Source organism: Salmo salar, chromosome 07 (genome assembly GCF_965601325.2).
Source record: "Salmo salar chromosome 07, fSalSal1, whole genome shotgun sequence".
Taxonomy (NCBI): domain Eukaryota; kingdom Metazoa; phylum Chordata; class Actinopteri; order Salmoniformes; family Salmonidae; genus Salmo; species Salmo salar.
In genome coordinates, this window is record NC_138297.1 from 58,633,594 (window position 1) to 58,642,500 (window position 8,907).

The following is an 8,907-nucleotide window of genomic DNA, read 5'->3' on the forward strand; positions in this document are numbered from 1 at the left end:
GGGGCATTGATTTCCATTTCAAATGTGTCTTTTAACTGTGCATGTTATCCACTGCATGTGCTTCATTACGTTGGTTGATGTGTCTGCGTGGGGGAGGTAGTTCCCCATCACTGAATAAGCTTGTATCCTTAGTGTGTGTGTGAGGTAGTGTCACTAGTGGTTTCCCTGGTCGTTTCCATGGTTTCTGTTGACTTCAAGGCCAATGTGTTTGAGGGGGGGGGGGGGGGGGGGGGTGTGTGTGTGTGTGTGTGTGTGTGTGTGTGTGTGTGTGTGTGTGTGTGTGTGTGTGTGTGTGTGTGTGTGTGTGTGTGTGTGTGTGTGTGTGTGTGTGAGTGCATGTTTGCCTGTTTGTTTGCCTGTGTGTGTTTAAGTTTGTGTATGCCCGTGTGTGTGTTTAAGTTTGTATATGCCTGTGTGTATATGCCTGTGTGTGCTTAAGTTTGTGTATGCCCGTGTGTATATGCCTGTGTGTGTTTAAGTTTGTGTATGCCTGTGTGTTTTTAAGTTTGTATATGCCCATGTGTGTGTGTGACTGTGTGTGACCGTATACCCAGGCTCACTCTCAGAGGAGGGATGCTTCTCTTCCATTTCCATCTGCCCTCCTTTACCTTACTGCCTGCGTCTGTGTGTCATGGAAAACCCCTGTTTATTAAACATCATTCTGTGGATCGTTCAGATATGATAGAATAAGATCTACAGGCCAGATTACTCACACACACACACACAACACACACACACACACACACACACACACACACACACACACACACACACACACACACACACACACACACACACACACACACACACACACACACATACACATACACACACACATACACATACACATACACATACACACATACACATACACACATTGACCCAAGCACATAAGCCTTGAAATCAACAGAAACCACAAAAACGAACAGGGAAACCACTGGTGACACTACCTCACTGTATAGACTGCAGAGGCAGCCTGTGTTGTGTTCCATTAGACTTCAAAATACAGAGTGGTCTCTGGGTCACCCTGACACCTTGGTCATGTAAGCAGTGTAACAAAGGATGCATTTTCCCAGCCAGTGGAAACCTCCCGTCATCGTTCCACTAGCAGGTGGCAGGTCATCCTCTGAAATAAAGTGTGACTGTGTGTCCATTTAGGATGATGGCAGGTGGATGATTGATATTTGATGGGATGATAGGATTTTGTGTTGTTAACGGAATGTGACTGGCAGAACGGGTGTTGTGGAGGATGAGGGCTGCAGTAGGTATCTCAGATAAAGGGAAGTGAGGCCTGTCTGTCTGCCTGTCTGCTTGTCTGCCTGTCTTTCTGCCTGTCTGCCTGTCTTTCTGCCTGTCTGTTTGTCTGTCTGCCTCTTTGTTTACAGCCCATATACATTGTAGTTCATTAGAAGTTATAGGTCCCCAAAGCACACACATCCCTGGGTCGCGCCTCCTTTCAGTTCGCTGCAGCAAGTGACTGGAACGAGCTTAAAAAAACACTCAAACTGGACCGTTTTATCTCCATCTCTTCACTCAAAGACTCAATCATGTACACTCTTACTGACAGTTGTTGTTGCTTCGTGTAATGTAATGTTGACTCTACCTTCTTGCGCTTTGTGCTGTTGTCTGTGCCCAATAATGTTTGTACCATGTTTTTTACTACTACCATGTTGTGCTGCTGCCATGTTGTGTTGCTACCATGTTGTTGTCATGTTGTGTTGCTACCATGCTGTGTTTTCATGTGTTGTTGCTGTGCTATGTTGTTGTCTTAGGTCTCTCTTTATCAGAGATCAAGGTAAGACCCAGATGCAGACTGTCGAAGTAACAATGTTTAATGTTCCAACAGAGGCAAGCAGTAGACAGGTCAAGGCAGACAGAGGTCGGTAATCCAGAGGGAGGCAGAGGTACAGGTCGGCAGGTAGGCTCAGGTTCGGGAGCAGGCAGAGTGGTCAGGCAGGCGGGCTCAGAGACAGGACAGGCAAGGGTCAAGACCGGGAGGAATAGTAAAAAGAGAATAGATGCAGGAGTACGGGAAAACACGCTGGTTGACTTGAAAAACATACCAGACGAACTGGCAACAGACAGACAGAGAACACAGGTATAAATACACAGGGGATAATGGGGAAGAGGGGCGACACCTGGATGGGGGTCAAGACAAGCACAGGTGAAACAGATCAGCGCGTGACAGTACCCCCCTTCTAGGGACACCACCTGGCGTTCCACTTGGGCGGATACCTGGTTGACTGAGGTGCCGGCGGTGAAAGTCGGCGATGAGGGCCAGGTCCAAGATGTCCTTAGCGGGAACCCAGCACCTCTCCTCCGGGCCATAACCCTCCCAGTCAACCAGGTACTGGAAACCCCTGCCCCGTGGTCGAACCCTCAGGAGGCATCTCACCGTGTACGCTGGCTGGCCATTGATGACACTGGAGGAGGGATGGGCCTAGAAACAGAAGACAAGAGGCAGTCAAACATGGTTTTGTCTCTAGACACAGAAAAGGTAGGAAAAATATGGAGGGTACAGGGCAACAGAGGGCAAACAGCAGAGGGGCTAATGATCTTGAAGTGGGGGGACAGGTCTCGGCTTCCGGGGGTGTAGCCGTGGCCCTATACTAAGACCCCAAGAGACGTCCCGGGGCAAGCAGAGCTGACTTCAGGCAATGAGAGTGGCAGGATGGGCTCCAGCCCATGATGGCACCAGTAGCACAGTCAAAGGAGGGATTGTGTCGCTGGAGCCAAGAGCATCCTAATACCACAGGGACCTGCGGAGACTCAACCAACAGGAATTGGATAGCCTTGTTGTGGTTCCCCGACACTCGTAGGCTGACATAGGGTGGTCTGGTGGGTGACCCGGCCTATAGAGCACCCATCCAGCGCTCTAACACCCATGGGAATGGAGAGGGGTTGAGTGGGGATGCCCAGCTCAGACGCCAGGGTAACGTCCATGAGGCTCACATTGGCCCCTGAGTTGATGAGTACCTGGAGAGACTGGTCACCCCACAGCAGGGTGGCATAGAGAGGGGGGCAAGTAAGGGTAGGAGAACAATTAGTACACTGGTCACCCCACCAGTGTACTCACTCCCACGAATGAGCTAGCTCTCTCGAAGGAACAACTAGACATAAAATGACCGGCAGTACCGCAATACAGACAACTCAAGTCTGCGTATGCCTTCGGCTGGAGACAGCCCAGCTCTGCCGAGCTGCATCGGCTCGGGAAGAGGTGAATCGGCAGTTTCCGAAGGCTCTTGGAGGGACTCGGGTAAGCATGAATCCTTTTGGGAACGTAGATGCCAAGGACTTCCGGAGTTTATCAACTGCAAGGTGGGATCCCTGAATGAGCGATTGGGACCGTAATCGAACCTCTTCTCCTACGTTCCCGTAGCCAACCATCAATCTGGATAGTTAAAGCGATGAATGAGTCTAAATCCGTTGGTAGTTCTCGGGCTGCCAGCTCATCCTTTACCTCCTCCGATAATCCATGCAGTAACGTGTTGAATAGCGCTTCCAGGTTCCAGGTACCCTCCACTGCTAGCGTGCGGAATTCCACCGCATAGTCTGCCACACTGATGGTGTCCTGCCGAAGCTCTAGTAACTTCCAGGCAGCCTCTCTCCCATACACCGAAGCCACGAACACCTTCCTCAACTCCGCCACGAATACCTCCAGACTGAGGCAGACAGCAGATTGTTGCTCCCACACCGCTGTGGCCCAGGCGAGTGCCCTCCCGGGCATCAGCGAAATAATATACGCTATCTTCGAGCAGTCCGAGGGGAACGAAGAGGGCTGCAGCTCGAAAATGAGGGAGTACTGGGAGAGAAAGGCCCGGCAGATTCTGGAATCTCCATCATAGCGCTCTGGGGGAGGTGAGTGGGCTTCCCAGTAAACCGGGGTGATGGCGCTGCCACCAGCCGGGTTACAGAAGGGCTGGGAGGTTACCGTCGTGGTCGGCTGCCTAGTAGGTAACCCACGGACTTGCTCCTGCAACATGTCCAATTAAAAAAAAAATGTATTACACCTTTATTTGACTAGGCTATTTACAATGACGGCCTACCAGAAGACAAAAGGCCACCTATGGGGATGGGGGCTGGGATTAAAAATGAAAAATATAGGACAAAACACATATCACAACACCATAACACTACATATAGAGTGTCACACGTGTCGCCTGTCTTCCCTATTATCCCCTGTGTATTTATACCTGTGTTCTCTGTCTGTTTGTTGCCAGCTCGTCTTGTATGTTTTTCAAGTTAACCAGCGTGTTTTCCCGTACTCCTGCATCTATTCTCTTTTTGCTATTCCTCCTGGATTACCGACCTCTGCCTGCCTTGACCTGTCTACTGCTTGCCTCTGTTGGAACATTAAACATTGTTACTTTGACAGTCTGCATCTGGGTCTTACCTTGATCTCTGATAGTACAAACTGACCATGACTGACCCAGCAGACTTGGACCAGGTCCGCTACGCCATCTCCTCCCAAGGAGCCACCATTGGTAGGCATGAGGAGTTGCTTCGCGGCATAATGGAGGGGTTCCAGGCCATGGCCGATCGTCATGACCAAGCATTGTCCGGACCTCTGACAGTCTCTATGGGGGTGCCACAGGTTTCAATTCTCGGGCCGACTCTCTTCTCTGAATACATCAATGATGTCGCTCTTCCTGCTGGTGATTCTCTGATCCACCTCTACGCAGACGACACCATTCTGTATACTTCTGGCCCTTCTTTGGACACTGTGTTAATTAACCTCCAGACGAGCTTCAATGCCATACAACTCTCCTTCCGTGGCCTCCAACTTCTCTTAAATGCAAGTAAAACTAAATGCATGCTCTTCAACCGATCGCTGCCTGCACCTGCCCGTCCGTCCAGCATCACTACTCTGGACGGTTCTGACTTAGAATATGTGGACAACTACAAATATCTAGGTGTCTGGTTAGACTGTAAACTCTCCTTTCAGACTCACATTAAGCATCTCCAATCCAAAATTAAATCTACATTAGGCTTCCTATTTCGCAACAAAGCACCCTTCACTCATGCTGCCAAACATACCCTTGTAAAACTGACTATCCTACCGATCCTTGACTTCGGCGATGTCATTTACAAAATAGCCTCCTACACTCTACTCAGCAAATTGGATGCAGTCTATCACAGTGCCATCTGTTTTGTCACCAAAGCCTCATATACTACCCACCACTGCGACCTGTATGCTCTCGTTGGCTGGCCCTCGTTTCATATTCGTCGCCAAACCCACTGGCTCCAGGTCATCTATAAGTCTTTGCTAGGTAAAGCCCCGCCTTATCTCAGCTCACTGGTCACCATAGCAGCACCCACTCGTAGCACGCACTCCAGCAGGTATATTTCACTGGTCACCCCCAAAGCCAATTCCTCATTTGGCCGCCTTTCCTTCCAGTTCTTTGCTGCCAGTGACGGGAACGAACTGCAAAAATCACTGAAGCTGGAGACTCATATCTCCCTCACTAGCTTTAAGCACCAGCTGTCACAGCAGCTCACAGATCACTGCACCAGTACATAGCCCATCTATAAATAGCCCATCCTACTACCTCATCCCCATACTGTAATTTATTTATTTTGCTCCTTTGCTCCCCAGTATCTCTACTTGCACATTCATGTTCTGCACATCTATCACTCCAGTGTTTAATTGCTATATTGTAATTATTTTGCCACTATGGCCTATTTATTGCCTTACCTCCCGTATCCTATCTCATTTACACACACTGTATATATACTTTTTCTATTGTATTATTGACTGTATGTTTGTTTATTCCATGTGTAACTCCATGTTGTTGTTTGTGTCGCACTGCTTTGCTTTATCTTGGCCAGGTCGCAGTTGTAAATGAGAACTTGTTCTCAACTAGCCTATCCTGGTTAAATAAAGGTTACATAAAAAACGTTTTAAAAAAACATGCAGACAGACAGGCAGACAAGCAGACAAACAGAGAGCCAGAAAGACAGGCAGACAGGCAGGCAGACCGGGAGGCAGACAGACAGACAGGCAGGCAGACAGGGTGGCAGACAGGCAGGGTAGTGGGGGACTGGGTCATTTATTTTTACATTTTCTATGACTACTGATATGTGAAACTGTTGCCATTTCCCCCCTCTCTCTCTTCCTCTCCATGGTTTCCTATGAGGCTCCTGGCACTGTGCCAAACCAGAGCACATAAAGAGGTTGAAAATCCTCCCAACCACTACTGCCCCCCCCCCCCCCTCCCCCCCCCAGGCTCTAACCCCCATGTGCCACCCTGTGCCCACAGATCACTAGATCGCAAAGCCGCCTGGGTCAAAAGCCAACGGTTATAAAGGGGTAAATCTACACCCTGACCTCAGTTCATTATCTACACCCTGACCTCAGTTCATTACCTACACCCTGACCTCAGTTCATCACCTACACCCTGACCTCAGTTCATTACCTACACCCTGACCTCAGTTCATCACCTACACCCTGACCTCAGTTCATTACCTACACCCTGAACTCAGTTCATTACCTACACCCTGACCTCAGTTCATTACCTACACCCTGACCTCAGTTCATCACCTACACCCTGACCTCAGTTCATTACCTACACCCTGACCTCAGTTCATCACCTACACCCTGACCTCAGTTCATTACCTACACCCTGACCTCAGTTCATTACCTACACCCTGACCTCAGTTCATTACCTTCATCCTGACCTCATTTCATCACACATTTACAATCTATAATGAACAACTCCCATAAAAGAGATGAAAAAGTTACTCATAATCCCCTCAGTAGGACGCTCATCATCAGGTCTATTTAGCGGTACAGTGACGTGATGTGGCTAGGCAACAGTCCCATGGTGGCTTGCTGGCTGCTCTCTGCTGGGACGCTGAGAGGACCATCCCTTCTGCCCAGCCATGACATAATGGTCCCAGTGCTGCATGGCCTCATCGGCCTGACATTGCCCTCTGGGAAGTATCAGCATCCCTAGAGGACCACAGGCTGAAGTGCTCTTTCATCTTCTACGGGGAAACAACTCTACCACTTGCTCAAATCCCTCTGAATGTATTTTGAGATGCTTTGCTATTGGCTGGAATAAGTTGCAAGTGTTTAGGTGCTTTCCTATTGGTTGAAATCTGTTTCGAGATGCTTTCCTATTGGATGATATCCTGCGATCGTATTTGAGATGCTTTCCTATTGGTTGAAATGGGTTTTGAATATTTGAGATGCTTTCCTATTGGATGATATCCTGCTTACGTATTTGAGATTCTTTCCTATTGGTTGAAGTGGGTTTCGGGTGTTTGAGATGCTTTCCTATTGGATGATATCCTGCGTAAATATTTGCGATGCTTTCCTATTGGTTTAAATTGTTTGCAAGTACTTGTGCTTGGATACTCGTTGAGGTCTGTTGCAAGTATTCAAGGTGGTTTCATGTTTTGGCGAATGAGACATACAGTACTACTAGTGCTGCTTCAATAGGGAATGTATTGCCCTTTTAAATAGGAATCATGGGAACCCTTGTAATTCCAGGCATTGGTGCTGCTTCAATAGGTAGATGGCAGCCAGCCGATTGACTGGGAGGAGGAATTGGAGCTGTTTTATTATGGTAAACAGGCTGTGCTACAGAGATAGCACTGAGGCCATTTACCCAGATGACACTGAGCTGATGATACCCAGGCTCACACTGGAGCTCTCTGCCCGAGCAGACAGCATGCATACATACATTCATGCACGCACAGATGCTCACACACACACACACACACAGGACTCCAAATGCACGCTCACACACACTAACGCTCACACACACACACACACAGGATTCCAAATGCACGCTCACACACACTAACGCTCACACACACACACACTGCCTATCCTCTCTCTCAGTCACCGCTCACTCAAGCCTCAGTCCCACTGTCCTCCATGTTCTGTATCTCTCTCCCTTTTCTCTTTTCCAGAATAACGCACCTCAGTGCCACTGGACATATCATAAACCACAACGTAGCACAATAGAATCAAATGTCATCACAATAAATCTGAATGTAAACCCTTCAAATACGGTTTTAGTTTGGGGCAGTTAAGAGTTTATTTCATTTGTTTGGCGGTTCATTATTTGTGTCCTATTTGCGCTGGCGGTTGGCTTTTGGGGGGATGACCTCATGCCGCAAGACAGCTGCCAACATCCACCAGACTGCTTATGATACAGAGCCACTCTAGCCTTAATACGCTGGGTTGTAGAATGGCCGGGAGTGAGGAGTGACACCATGGTTAAAAAACAGTGTGATTACGTAATGAGTGTAGGAGTGATGCCGTGGTTAAACCAGTGTGATTACATAAGGAGTGTAGGAGTGATGCCGTGGTTAAACCAGTGTGATTACATAATGAGTGTAGGAGTGATGCCGTGGTTAAACCAGTGTGATTACATAACGAGTGTAGGAGTGACCGGTGTGATTACATAATGAGTGTAGGAGTGATGCCGTGGTTAAACCAGTTTATTATGTAATGAGTGTAGGAGTGACCGGTGTGATTACATAATGAGTGTAGGAGTGATGCTGTGGTTAAACCAGTGTGATTACATAATGAGTGTAGGAGTGATACCGTGGTTAAACCAGTGTGATTACATAATGAGTGTAGGAGTGATGCCGTGGTTAAACCAGTGTGATTACATAATGAGTGTAGGAGTGATGCCGTGGTTAAACCAGTGTGATTACATAACGAGTGTAGGAGTGACCGGTGTGATTACATAATGAGTGTAGGAGTGATGCCGTGGTTAAACCAATTTATTATGTAATGAGTGTAGGAGTGACCGGTGTGATTACATAATGAGTGTAGGAGTGATGCCGTGGTTAAACCAGTATATTATGTAATGAGTGTAGGAGTGATGCCATGTTCAAACCAGTTGATTATGTAATTAGTGTAGGAGTGATGCCATGGTTAAACCAGTA